Here is a 14500-nt window from a genome sequence, read left to right on the forward strand (position 1 = left end):
GCGCCGGCCAGCCCCAGTCCCGGCTCACCGCCCCGCCCTCCCCGCGGCCCCCGCCCCGCCTCCCGCCTCAGCCTGACGCGCCAGGGGCCTGGCCGGCAGCCGCGCGTCAGCGCGCCCCTCCCTCAGCGGCGTTCCACGCCCCCTTCCGGCCGGGGGCGCGCGGGGCGGGGCGCGGCGAGCACGAAGTGGAAAGACCCGCCCCCTGCCCCCCGCCCACTGTCCCCCGTCCCCCGCCGCGGCCGGCGAAGCAGGAGAAATTTGGTTGCTTGTTGGTTAGTAATCTTTGCTTATTAACTTCTCCTCTCACCCCAAAACAGAAGGAATGTGGAAAGGCCAAGTTTCACTCAACGCCCTTCTTCACTGCGTCCAAACGAGTGTCTGCTTGGGCTCGCTGGAAGTTATTCTTCGAGGAGTCCAAAGAATTCTGTCCAAGAAATGGTGGAGAAAGATGGGAGAAAGGCGCGTAATTGGTATTTCTTGTCAAAATATCAAAACTGGAAAAGACTAAGCTTCGTGGAGTGCTCCTTTCACGCTTAAGAAAGTTATTTATTGTGGTCGTGTTATGTATGAAAGATTTAATTTGGAAATTCCACATTGAAATTGGACATAGGGAGGTGAAGGAAAATACAGCAGGGAACAGCTGGGAAAAAGTAGAAATATTTGCTTGGATTTTGGTGCTACAAAATACAAATGATGTCAAGGTTTAGAACATTTTAAAAATGAGTTTGAGCAGTCCCTTTTGTTATTTTTAAAATCTTATTAGCAGAAAGACTATAAAATCCTATTCAACATCATATCCAAGATCCAGACTAACTTCCCAGAACCATCATAATATCATTCTGGGCCTTATACTGTGAAATGTGAGGGAGAGCTAGAACAGGGATACTGGTATCTCATTGCCTTGAATTTTCACTATTTTTTCTTTGAATCTTAAAAATGTTTTCTTTGAATCTGAAAAACTTTCCAGCCTTCAAGAGTCCTATAGCAAAATGCAGCTAACAGTTTAATGGTCCTTCAACATAGGCCAGAGTCTAGCTGCCTGTAGGAAAGGTGAGCAGGAAAGCAAGTGAGGGAGGTACCTGGAGAAAAGACACTGAAAGGGCTGGTCAGAAGCCACAGAAAACAAAGTATGCTGTCTTCAGTTTCATTCAGGGCCCTGATGGATCCCACCCTACCCAGTTCCATCATTTCCACATGCTGTTGCTGACTCTCTATCCTAGCCTCTCATTTCATTCCTGTTCTTTCTGTCCAATACCTTAATGATCTTCAAGATCCAGCTGATGCAGAACTTTGCCTGGACTACATCTTTCCACCACCTCTGGTCACATCTTTTCCACAATTCCCTGGTATATAACTGAATGTCTGTCTCATTTATTTTGGGGCTGAACTGTGCAGTAAATAATATGACTGGCTTCTGAGGGTATGTTTGACTTCCTAGGCAGACTGTAAATGGAGACTAAAGAACATTATTCTATATTCTTCTTGCACACCTTACACTTTTAGTACAGTGCTAATCCCACAAGGAACATTGAGTTCTCTTGAGGTAAATTTTCTATGCTTTACATTCTTCAGAATGGACAGTCAAATGGATGAAATATTTACTTGCTTTATGTTGTTTCTCTATGGCCTATTATCTTTTACTTAGTTTTGTTGTTTAAATACTTTCAGACAATAAAGAATTTTTGAGAATAATGAACCACAATTTTATATTTAAAAACCAAACCACCAAGTCAAATAATAAAGAAAGGGGGAAAAATTGCCAGCAGGTAACATTAGAATAGAGTACAGCAATTCTTGAATCACCAATAGCACAATCATATGTTTTCTTCTACATGATAATTTTTAATGTAAAACGTTGAGGATACAGAACTAATAAAGAAGGAAATCCTTGAAACAGCAAGCTGTTTTGAAAAGTAAGGGGTTTTAATTGTATTCTCAACTTTGAGATTTTAAAAAACTGCCCAAGGTGTTTAATTTATTCAGAAATGAATGCCATACTACACCTGAGGAGAGTCTAGTTGTTTGCTTGCTTCTTCAAGGATTTTTTTTTTTCCAAACAAGTACTGTATTGTAGACCTACTGCCAATCAACGTTGCAGAAGTTCTACATAAAGAATAATGTCTAAGTTACTAAAGCCTACAAGGTGGAGGAAGAAATACATTTATGTTAGATGTGGATAATCCCATCCAGCATGATGTAGTGGGAACAGTAGGGTCTTTGGTGTCAGACTGAAGTTTGAAATCTGTTTCTGTCTCTTTCTAGTTGTGTGGCCTAGGGTAAGACAGCTAATATCTCTGGCCTTCACATTCCTCATCTGTGAAGTTGCAATCATGATAACTACCTTCCCAAGGTGATGTGAGGATTATATGAAATAAAGTGGTTGCTCAATATAGCTCTTGGCATTATTATATCGCAGCAGACAAAAATCAGTTAATTTCATATGGGGGGATTATTCTTATAGTAAAAGGCATCTATCTTCATGCTTATGCAGCTGAATTTTTTAAATGGCATAAATTCAGGCTAGGACAGAAAACAGACTCTAGTTAAATTAGGCAATTTTAAATGGTAAAGCATGTATCAGAAGTGAAACATTATGCTCAGTTTAATTAATTACTTATTTTTTGCTTTTCTAGGCCTTAACACATGCCTCCAAATTACAAAACAAGATTTACTACCAGGTAAGCTAAGGCATTTTGGTTCTAGTTAAGGTATTGTTTCTTTAGTATTTACGTAATTAAAAATTTTATTTTGTGCATCAAAATCTTAGTAATTAGGAATCTGATCAGAGAGTGGTATAGTGCTGCAGTTTACCAAATTGAAATATAAAATGCTACACTTTTTATTTAATCTGCCATTCTATTTACCTTACACCTCCGAGATCCCTTTTGTCTTAATAATAGAATTGCCTGGAGGAAAGAATTCTGGATAAAATTAGTTTGGTAAACTCTGCATTTTCTCGCCTCCCCCAGCCCCATCCCAGTCGCAGTGAATGTTAAAGACTTGCGAAGTTTTCAAGATTTATTTTTTTTTTAAATAAAACTGTTTAACTTTGCTTAACCCAGCATTTCTAAAATTCATGTCAACATGTAATGTCTTGGGCCCCCTCAACATAACTGTTAACATTTCCAGGGATACCAGTGGGATGATTTACAATAGGATAAAAGAGGATAAAAGGAAAATGTTAATGAATGAATTCTTCATAAACTTTCAAAGGTTTATTTACAAATCATGTAATTGAACTATGAGGAAAGGTGGTTAGTCTGACTTAGACTGATTTTTTGACATATTTCTTTGTCATTATTAACCATTAAAGTATTTCTGGTTATTGTGTATATTTTAAAGTAATAAAATTGAATATTTAAGGTCTATAAACCTATTACCTATACTTTGGGTTTTTCCACAGTAGCAAAAACTCTTATTATACTAGTTCATTGTCGTCATAAGTAAGCATTAACATAGCAAAACAATCTATTTTGATTTCCTTCATTCTCCCAGGTACACATCGGAAGAAGCAGGTGTTAATACCACTGGAACTTTGCCTTGCAAATTATTTACATAATCTGGGTAAGTTTATATACTTTCTGATTTTGTGCGTGCTAAAACTTGTCGTTTATCATTCATTTCACCGTTCCCAGATCACAATTTCTTCAGTTTGCCACATAGTACTAAATTTACCCTCTCCATGGTAAAACCTTGTTAGACTGCTTGTTTTCTTTTCAGTGGCTCAATTCTCTGGTGTTTCTGAGCAACAGGTAAGAATGGCTCATCTATTCTTCATCAACAATGGAGTGAAGCAAGATTATATAACAGAATAAGCTTTATTTGGTCTGTTTCATAAATTCATGAAACAACTCAAAGGAGGTTTTGAAATCCTCATAACTGGACATAGTAACACATGGGAAAGCCAAAATGTTTTTAATTCATCTGTGAAGCTTTAATGCTCATGTTTAGATCAGTCCTTTTCTTCATTTTCTTTTCAGTCCTGCCCTAAAATATTGTTTTTAAAGGTCTCTGATATTTTGAATCATAAAAGCTTTGGAAAAGGTATATTTATTGATATCAGATGCTCAATCTATGCCACTTGATATAAAACATTTTTCTGCGGTACACAACAAAACAGGAGGGAGTCATTATTGCATTTTCTAGTTTTAACACTACTTTTGTGTGATCAATTTATTGATACATGTTTTTTTCCTAATTTAAGATTAATTTCTAGCTCTTATGTTACCTATATGATTCTTCCTATTTGAAGGCATTTAGAACTTTAAAAAAATGATTTCACTATGCATGTATTTGGAATTACATATTTACATGTAAATCTCCCCTTCCACATTTTATGAGGATCAGAAAAAGAGGTTGGTAACTAGATGAACCACGTATCTATGTAATACGATGTATCTTTAAAAGCTTTAAAGGGTACAGACCTCATAAATGTTTTTTTAAAACACACCCCACACACACACACACACACACACACACACACACACACACACACACAATGTCTTTTAAAAAAGTAATTCTGATGTATTCCTGAACCTGAATAAATATAAACTGCACTGGCCTCTCCCGCCACATTTCCCCTCGCTAATCTCCCTTCTGCAGCCCCTTCATGCCCATCACAGAACAAACAAAATCTGCATTCAGAACAGGACCATTTACAAGTTGAATGGAGTTATTTTGGGTGAGTCATTGAAAACACAGTACAAAACCTTTCCTCACTCACCAGAAATGCATTTTTAAAATAAAGCCAAAGTGAACAAGGCTTGGCAAGTTTGAGGGTGGACAAAATGGGGAGAAAGCGAGGTTTCTGCCAGATTCAGACAGAATTCTGCTAAACCATTTTTGGCTATTCTTTACATTCAGCTCCACCAACTTTCCTTACCATCACTAACCAAAAAGTACAAGATTGAGCAGGTAGGCCATCAAAACAAGGACACTCAATTTCAACCAGCACTGTATTGGTGGGCAGGGCCAGTAGATCCCTTAGAGCTTAGTGACAGTTTTAAATCCCCCTTTGTGTCTCCCTTAATTCAGAAGCTATAAGATGTATCCACTTAATAATCTCTTTCCTCTGATTAAATCATTTTGGCAAATAAATAATGATTATAAGCAATTTTTAGAAAGTTGTGTATAAAAAAAAGAAAGTTGTGTATAAATTCAGTAAGCAATCCTTTAAAATTGCTTTTAAAATAAGTGAAGTTCTATGAGAGTTAATCCAATAATAAAATATTGAAGGAAATAACAGCTATAGAGACAGAAAATAATAAGCTAGTTCTTAAGAACTTTTAAAATTGAATTAATATGTCTCTACAATGGCTTGATAAATTTGGGGTTTTAACATGCAGGTATTCAGGACTTATGCATCAGTATAGAGTCTTATTTATCTATCTATAAAACATATTACTCGGGCTTCCCTGGTGGCGCGGTGGTTGAGAATCTGCCTGCTAATGCAGGGGACACGGGTTCGAGCCCTGGTCTGGGAAGATCCCACATGCCGCGGAGCAACTAAGCCCGTGAGCCACAACTACTGAGCCTGCGCGTCTGGAGCCTGTGCTCCGCAACAAGAAAGGCCACGATAGTGAGAGGCCCGCGCACCGCGATGAAGAGTGGCCCCCGCTTGCCGCAACTAGAGGAAGCCCTCGCACAGAAACAAAGACCCAACACAGCCAAATAAATAAATAATAATTAAAGTGCTAATAATTAAAAAAAAATAATTCGCTGAGATTTATTTAAAAAAAACAAAACAAAACATATTACTCACCTTTTATCCTGCAGAGAACTTTCTGGCAGCAATACAAGTGATTACTGTCTCACAACCGGTTACAAATCAGTTGAGGCTCACATCTCATGAATGAGGAAAAACCTAGAATCAACAAGGAGACTTCCTTAACATATAATGGTAATTCTGAACTCTTTTGCTATAAAATTTGATAGTCCCTGAAAGTCATGTTTGACAAAGATTGACCCAGCATATTACTGCGTGTTAATTAATACACCCTGTAGGGGGACCTACTCTTAGAAGTGTTCCCTGTTCACAAAGAATTTATTGCCTAGTTGTGGGTACAAGCCAGGCTCTAGTGGATGTAATTATACAAGTATTCTTCTCAAACTCCCTGCAAATTATCAGTTTCCACAGTCAGGGTGACAATTGTTGGTTAAGAGGAATGAAAACTCTGTGTTTGAATGTTAATCTGGCTATGGAAGCACTAGGGTCATAATAAACAAACACATATTTCCTGCTGTAGTTAAGAGCACAGCAAAGAACTCCGGTTTCCCACATTTGGGGGAATTTTTTTCCTTTTCTTTTGTGGGTAAACAATTGCTTTAAAATTATAAAATAAGTACTTAGCCTTCAAAGCTTATCTCTGCTATCTAAAAATGATTTTATTGTACTTAGTTATATTGAAATATAATCTACATACGATCAAAGGTTAAAAGGACTAAACATCTATTGATGGGAACCCCAAACTAAGAACTTCTTCACAATCTTGTTTCAAAACAAACAGAAAAGTAAAGCAAACGCCATTAAAATTTCTTTGAGGCAAAAAAGTTTATTATTGCTGTTAGGTAGCATATTTGGCCTGGATTACATTAGGACTAATCAAACAGCTTAAAGTGGTGTTTGCTAACAGATTGTTATTAAATAAAAGAACTACAGGGTAAAGGTCAGCACACAGGTTGTTTTGCTTAATTTTTAAAAATTTCCCTGAGCCTACGTCTTTCCAATTTTTTTTTAAAACAAGTCAACTCAAGTTGGCACCTTAAAACCTTTAAACACTGTAATTACACTAGTGCTGATATTCAACTTGGAGAAATGCTGTTAGAAGAGCAATTATTTCAGTGGACCCAGGGAAATAATATTGAAAATGGATAGTTTGGATTGAGCACTTGCTTTGTTCCAGACACAGTATTTATACCTGGATTTATAGTGTCTCATTTAATACAACTCTATAAGAGCTTATATTACTTTCACTTTACAGATAGGGAAACTGAGCTTCAGAGAGGTTAATACTTGCCCCAGGCCACATACTAGTAAGGGGCAGAGTGGAACCAGGACTTTTCCCCTGCAAAGCCCATGCTCTTAGCCAAGATGTGTGACTGTCTTAGATACTCCAGGTCCACTGTTAGAGAAACATGAGCAACCACTTACTGTCATCAAACTGAGGGGATTCTTCACTTACAGCTGATGGGCTGAGGGGATTCTTCACTTACAGCTGATGGGCAGAGGGAATTCAAGGGAGGCGATTACCTACTAAGACTCCCTCATTTCACAAGGGAGGAAAACTAAGCTCAGAAATTTTAAGAAGCCTGCCTAAGGTCAGCCATCTTAGTGACAGAATTATTGAGGGACGAGAATCCATAACTCAACAGTCCTGCAAACACAAAGGCAAAGGTAGAAAAATTGCTTTTATCTCACCAAATCTTCTGAAAAACTCAGAGAATGTAAAAACAAAGATTTGAATATTCAGGTTTCTTACTAGCATGTAATATTACAGAAGTAAAGTTGATACTTATGGCCCAAAATCTGTAGCTCCACCTATCTATATTTCTGGAGAGGACTCAAGGTTGGAGACAGTGAGAATCTCTGCAAACAAGTATGTTATTCAGGTTATGTTTGAGTCCTTCTAGGATAACATTCTGTTCTCTATTAGATGCAAAAGCCCAAGACTGTAACATCCCTGGCCTAGCCACATTCTTGCACTCAGAGGACTTTCTCAAAGGGAACAATGTTCCTGATCAAAAAGAGGGAGTTTTTGCTTCTCAACCTAAAATCTGGTCTTCCAAGCAAGCTTCAACTGCCCAGTATGGGACATGACGTTTTAAGATTTCACCTAAGAACTATTTTAAACTCTATCTTGAAGAGAAACAATATTCAGAAAGTTTTTCTAAAGGATAAACTTCAGTCACTACTGTGACTAACACATATGATATGTGAGTATTTCAATATATTATATTTACTCATGACTTAAAGCAGACCAGCAAAGAGCTGGGTGCCTTGATAGTATCAAGTGATTCCCAAGAAGATGGTTTCTACAGAATTACTCTATGATTTGTGCAATGGCATCTGCCTATATTGATTCTTGATTTGAGCAGTGACATGAAATGAGATGTACCATCTCCAATAAAGAATCTTCCCAGAGGTTGTTAAGTATATCACCCTGTATTCCCTTCAGGAGAACCTCAGGAGAAATATCTTTTTACAATATTTGTTCCAAGAAGAGTTAAAATTACCAGGACATTTTTGGTTAATCTCACGGGCACTGGGAGTTAGATAACTGACAAAGTTTCTCTTTTCACATTGGCAGCTAGAAAAGTGAGAGCCAAATGTGTGGCTCACTCATGGTAGATGAGTAGGTCATCATGGAATGCATCTTAAACTTTATTCATGGCTCGATTCTGTCCCCACCCTTGTTTTTTTTCTCTTTTTTCTCTCATTTATTTCTTTTTATCAAAATAAATTTTATAATTTTTGTTGTTTCTTTTCTGCAACATAACAAGGAATAGCTAAACAAAATATGTGAGAATCTTAAGCAAAATTATATGTTTACTATACAAATATGTACATTCAGAGAGGAACGTTAGGAGGGAAACAAAGATGTTCTGTTAAATTACAATATTATGGCTAATTTTTTTTCTTTTATTTTTCAAACTTTTTAAAATTGTATTTACAATTTAAGGATAAAAACTTATTTGAACTTTGAAAGCTCTAGGTATTCCAGAGATAGAAGTGTGGGAAGTATGTGTCTGACCCCATGCAGTGTATTTTTCAGTTTGATTATGTTAAGGCAAGTGAGGAACTGTCATAAACTGAGGTTGAAATGGTAGGCGAGAGCCAAATTTTCAAGGCCTTGGTGTGCTATTTTAAGGGAATGTATTACTGCCAGTGTGAAGTTAGAAGCAGCTTTCAGTTTTTAACTAAAGTGCTTTACTGGAAGATAACTGTAACTATACAGTTGAAAGAAGAGTGCATGGGAAAGCCTCAGGCAAGGGAACCAGTTAGGAGGCTTATTAGTTTGGTGACAGGGGTTGGAGGACCGAGGTTTATAAAGACTTGAGTTAGACCAGTGGAGATAAGGGCTGCGATCAGATTTGACAGATTAGAAGTGGGTGGGGAGGAAGAAATAGAATGATCCCCAAGTTTGCTTTGTACTTTAGGTAATGGATAGATATTGGTGTCATTCAACATGATAGAGAATTTAGAATGATTAGGCATTAATTTGAGAGTAAGGAGAACAGAGAAGAAAGGAAATGAGTTCATTATTGGACATATTAGATATGAGGTACTTATAATACATATAAGAGATATAGCCCCAAGCAGTCAGAAATACAGTACAGGGACTTCCCTGGCAGTCCAGTGGTTAAGACTTCGCCTTCCAATGCAGGGGGTATGGGTTCGATCCCCGGTCGGGGAGCTAAGATCCCACACGCCTCATGGCCAAAACACCAAAACGTAAAACAGAAGCAATATTGTAACAAATTCAATAAGGACTTTAAAAATGGTCCACATCAAAAAAAAAAAAGAGAAATTACAGTACAAAGGTGGAACTCTGGATGAAAGTTTGGCTTAAATATTATAAGCGTGTGTGTGTGATCATTAACATCAGACAGCCATTTTTTCTATATGATTCTGGTCAGCCTTCTTCCTATTTCCCAAGTAAGCTATTCTAAGCCTATTGAGGCAGTAGTCATCAATGACTTCTAAAATGCCAAGTCTAGTGGATCCTTTCAGCCCTCATTTTATAGGTATCTTTATAGCTCTTGTCAGGATTGATTATGCCTCACATTTCTTTCTTGATCTTACATTTGCATATTTTACTACTTCCCAGTCTCCTTCACCAGCTTTCATTTTTTTACCAGTATAAACTATTAAGTTCATACACTCTCTCTGACTGAAATGAGGAAGATTAAAGGTGGAGGAGAAATAAAAGTTTGTTCAGTGCGTTAAGTTTGAAAAGCCTGTTGGACATCTAAGTGGATATATTGAGTAGGCATTTGGATATATGAGTGTAGAGTTCAAGGGGAAAATCTGGACTAGAACATAAGTTTCGGAGTCATCAGCATATAGGTGGTATCTAAAGCTAAAAAATTAGCTGGGGCCACCATGGGGGAATTGGTGAAGAATGTTAAGATGAGCTATCTAAGGATAGTGTCTTGGGGTACTTCACATTTTAGAGGCAGATAATTGAGAAGCATCCATCAGAGGAGGCTAAGAAAGATCAACTAGCAAGGTAGGAAAAGAACTGAAAGTGGTATCCAGAAGGCAACTGAAGAAAAAAGGTTTTAAAGAAGAGGAAATGGTAAATTCTACCAACTTCCTGAGAAGTTGATTAAGATGAACACTGAGAATTGACCTCTGGATTTGGAAATCGAGATGTTATTGCTGACCTTGACAGTAATTGTGGTGGAATGGTGAAGAGTGAAGCCTTGATTGTAGTGGGAGTCTGTAGGGCTAGTTCCTTTTAGAAGAGGGAAACAGGAAATAGCAGGGGTAGTCAAATGATAACAATTAATTCGTTATGATAGAACAAAAGAGCAGGAAAGCCGTTATATAAATATACGAGCATTCAAGATCATGAATATCTATGTCTGGTTAAGGTTGGGAAAAAGCCAAGTTCTAAAGTTTTGATCCCTTGCAGTTTATTCCCACTTGATTTTAATATTAGACCTTCTTACAATTACTGTCATTTCTGAGTAACATAGTCATGAAAGAGGTAAAGGTAGAAACAGGAAATGTAGGCATCTGATGAAGAGAAAGACGAAGATAGGAAAATAGCTAAAAGGAAATGTAGAGTTGAAGGATTTTTGGTTATTTTTTGAGGGGAATGCATGGGAATTAAAACATGTTTACTGGTTAAAGACAGGAACAAGTAGACAGAGAAAGGTTAAATATACACAGAAAAGCTTAGGTATTTGAAGGGAGGAAACTTAATTTTAGAAGGTGATTTCTTTCTTTTAGATTGGAAAGAGATATAAATGCACCAATGTAGTTAAATTTCCAGGGTAAGATAATTTAAAGGAATTCACACCTACTGTCCTATATGTACTCTGAGAATGAGGCCAGATCATCTGTTGAAGTGATGGAGAGTGAGCTTTTTGGAGAATTAAAGAGAGTGAAGATTTGAAATAGCTGTTATTAAAAATGGAATAAAAACTATAAGGGAGAAGTAGAATACTTGTTTATTTAACAGTTACATACCTCTCTAAGCACCTTATAAATATTAGCTTATTTATTCATCATAGCATCTCTATGAGATGTGTTCAGTTATTATTCCCTTCTTACAGATGAAGAAAGTGAGGCACAAAGTGGTCACGCTGTTTTGCTAAGGGCACCCAGCTAGTAAGTGGAGGAGGCAGGAACTGAGTTTTTGTGGTCAGGCTCCAGAGTCCATGCTCTTAACCACTTTACAATGCTGATGGCAATGATATAACTTTATTTGGCAGGCTTAGGTACATAGGTGTGGAATTTCAAGAGACAAAATTTTAGATTCCTCCAGGAGAGGAGCTCAGAGCTTGAGTGTGATGATAGTAGAGAGATTAGTTGATGAGATAAACCACAGAATGCAGACTGGATGGAAGAGGTAGGGCAGAAGATAAAGAAGCAGGGTCATAGAGGGGCTCAGAGACTTGAATCTTTGCTGTTTTCCTAAGGTTTTAGATTCTTTATGAAGCCAAAGAGTTAGTTTGCTAGAAGTAAGGAAGAGGGATAGTTGGAAGAAGCAGGAGCTCAGATTAAGACAGTATGATTATGAAATGTAATTAAGAGAGATGAGGAGTTTCTGGGGAAGACAAGGTAGCACTGGGGTATAGCACTGGTAGTAGATCACTGAGGTCCAAAGGAGTTAAAAGGCCTGAGCAGCAGAGGAGGTCAAGAAATAATGAGTTCAGGGTGTTGGGTGGGGCATCTCTATAAATATTGAAGTCACATATGAATCACTCAAGATGACACAGGAAACAGGGTGGAGAAAATGGCTGCAGAAACCAGCAATTTGCAATGTGAGTTTGATGAGGGAATGAGAGATGGCGTAAGATGAGAGATCAGGCTGACATAATGAACAGACTCCAGACAGTGGAGTCATACAGGCCAACCAACCTTTCTTGTAGCCACCTGCTTCTGTGAGTGTGATAGGGAAGCCAAAATGGCCATTCCATCAAGATGTGTAAACTGGCAGCATTCCTGAAGAGCTTTTTAAAGGGGTTGAACTTTTGAAATGATTAAAGCCTTAAATTACCTTAGAGGTCCAACACATTAGCAAAGTAAATATTAGCACAGTTAATCTAGCCCATATAAAACCATTATCACGTAAGTATAAATAGGGCCCCAAGGATATGGATATGTTTTAAAATGTGGGAAAGTGGAAGGAGGAAGGGAACACAGGAAATTGAGGTTTTGGCCATGGGTAATGTGAACAACTAATATAAAGGAGAAATAGCCAGCAACCATGTACATGGAGAACCTCTAACATATGCCCTAGAAATGATGTAGAAAAGGGGAAATGTGCAAACGAGCTATCTCCTTCTCTTAGTTCAGAATACTCAATAAAAATTATGTTAGTAATTTCACATGCATTGGTATGTGCTTTCCCTGTTCTAACAATGTTAAGAGCCTCAGAAACAAAAAATAAATGTTTATAGAAAAAAAATCCTATCCCTGAATCAGAAGGCAGGCTAAATTACATACTGTTATAGCACTAACTAAATATTAGAGGAAATTATGTTTTAGTCAACAAAAATTCAGATTTGCCTTGGTGACCTATACTGTTGGTTACCTGCCAAACCATCACTGCTCCATCTTCTTCCTTACCAACAGAATCCTTTTTATGCCACTGGATATTAGCATCTACCCATAATACTAAGAGGTCCTATAATAACTAATATTTTCTGAACTAGAAAAGGTCTTAGAGAACATCCAATCCAGCTAAACTGTGCAGAGGGAGACATGATGAAAAGCAGTAATTCAACAACTCTGGAGTTTCTTGAGTTATGAATACGAATTAGAATGAAGTCCTTTATCCATATAAATGCATAGTTTTGATTCTTAATATCCCCAAAGTACAAAATAACCTCCAGCAAAAGAAAACAAGATAAATGATGGAAAATGTCTAAATGATTATAATCACAGGCTGTGTGGCCCTGGAAGTACCAAAAGTTCTGAATTTTCTGTCCATTTCCAAAGATTTATCAAAGGGCCAAATCAGTTTATGAATGCTCTTAAAGTTCTATTTTCTACCATGAGTACAACCACAGTGATTCAAAACCAGTGTAAGTTTTACCTGAACTGACCTCGCCCGGTCAGTGTGCAAATGGCTTAAGCTGACAGGTGCTTTTTACGTGGCGATATACATTTGTGTGCATGTATGCACAGGTCTGCGTGTGTGCATGTCTGTGAATGTGTATGTGTCCTTATGCTTGTGAGCCATCCAGAGGTTATTACATCAAGAAGCCTCTGCTCTTTCCCCAACGCCCATCCTCAAGGCAGGTCCACCCACACAATACCAGAGCAGGTGAAGTCAATTCTACTAAGATTTACAGGGCTGGAAAATGGAGGGGGACTACCAAGGAGAAGATTATAATCAACATTGTTATCTGGCATATCAGTACTCTTCAAAATTATGCTCTTATCTGAAACTAGCCATCTCATCACTCTTCTCCCCTCCCTTTCTTAACACAGTTTTATTTAAATGCAATTCCGCTCTCTTTCCAAGCTTGCCTTCTAAAAACTAAAAACTAAAAACTAAAACACTGCATTATAGAAGCCATTCATTTTAGAAAACTGTCCAGTTACCACTATTCTCACTCAAACCTACCTTTTGATGTACTTCCCATGCACACCCCTCAATAAGAATATCAAAGTATCCAGCAAAACCAGGTAATTCCCAAGAAGGAAAATTTTTTTCTCCTTAGAAAAATAATTTTCTCCATATCAGACTTTAGCAAAGGAGAACCTTGGTACATGCATGCATAGCCACACACCTCCATAGTGGACTTGGTAAAAGAAAAAGAAAAGAAGAATGGAAACATTTAACATTCAGTTGGGTGGTCCAGAGACACTGGAGATTGAAGAAATATATTTAGAAGTTAAAAATATTTTTGTAGGATAATTTTCATTTGAGATTGATTTTAACCTATATAACAGGATGTGTTGCTTATAAAAAATGATGGTTTATCTGCTTCCGCCTAAAAATTAATAGTCATACAATATAGGGACCATTCACTGAATTGACCTTGGAAGGATATTTCTGGTCCATTGATTCCTCCTTTATATTATTCATTTATGCTAGGTAAAATTTTGTCTCCATGTCTTGCATAATGAAGAAACAGAAATAAAAGCTATAAATGGAAAAGAACACTTCTCCAGGGTCATTTAATTCAAATCTTTTTAAGGGAAGTTCTTTCTTCAGTTTTAATTATCTAGTAATAGCCATTGTTTTTCTACTATATCCAATAGTATTTCTACTCTACGAGAAACAAGTTTATTTCAAATATCATTTCTCAAACACGT

General features: G+C 37.4%; 1 long non-coding RNA gene across 2 annotated transcripts in view; it reads left to right on the top strand.

The window, feature by feature from the left end:
- LOC137765271 (uncharacterized) overlaps nt 1–14500 on the top strand; it is a 206480-nt gene that overhangs the window by 952 nt on the left and 191028 nt on the right. Inside the window, exons 2-4 of one of the 2 annotated variants that reach the window (XR_011074139.1) lie at nt 318–459; nt 2634–2678; nt 3496–3564. This is a non-coding gene — a long non-coding RNA (uncharacterized lncRNA). Of the gene's footprint in view, nt 1–208; nt 273–317; nt 460–2633; nt 2679–3495; nt 3565–14500 lie in introns of those variants that run through there. The other variant, XR_011074140.1, reaches the window with a different exon arrangement.

Source organism: Eschrichtius robustus, chromosome 5 (assembly GCF_028021215.1).
Source record: "Eschrichtius robustus isolate mEscRob2 chromosome 5, mEscRob2.pri, whole genome shotgun sequence".
Lineage (NCBI taxonomy): Eukaryota > Metazoa > Chordata > Mammalia > Artiodactyla > Eschrichtiidae > Eschrichtius > Eschrichtius robustus.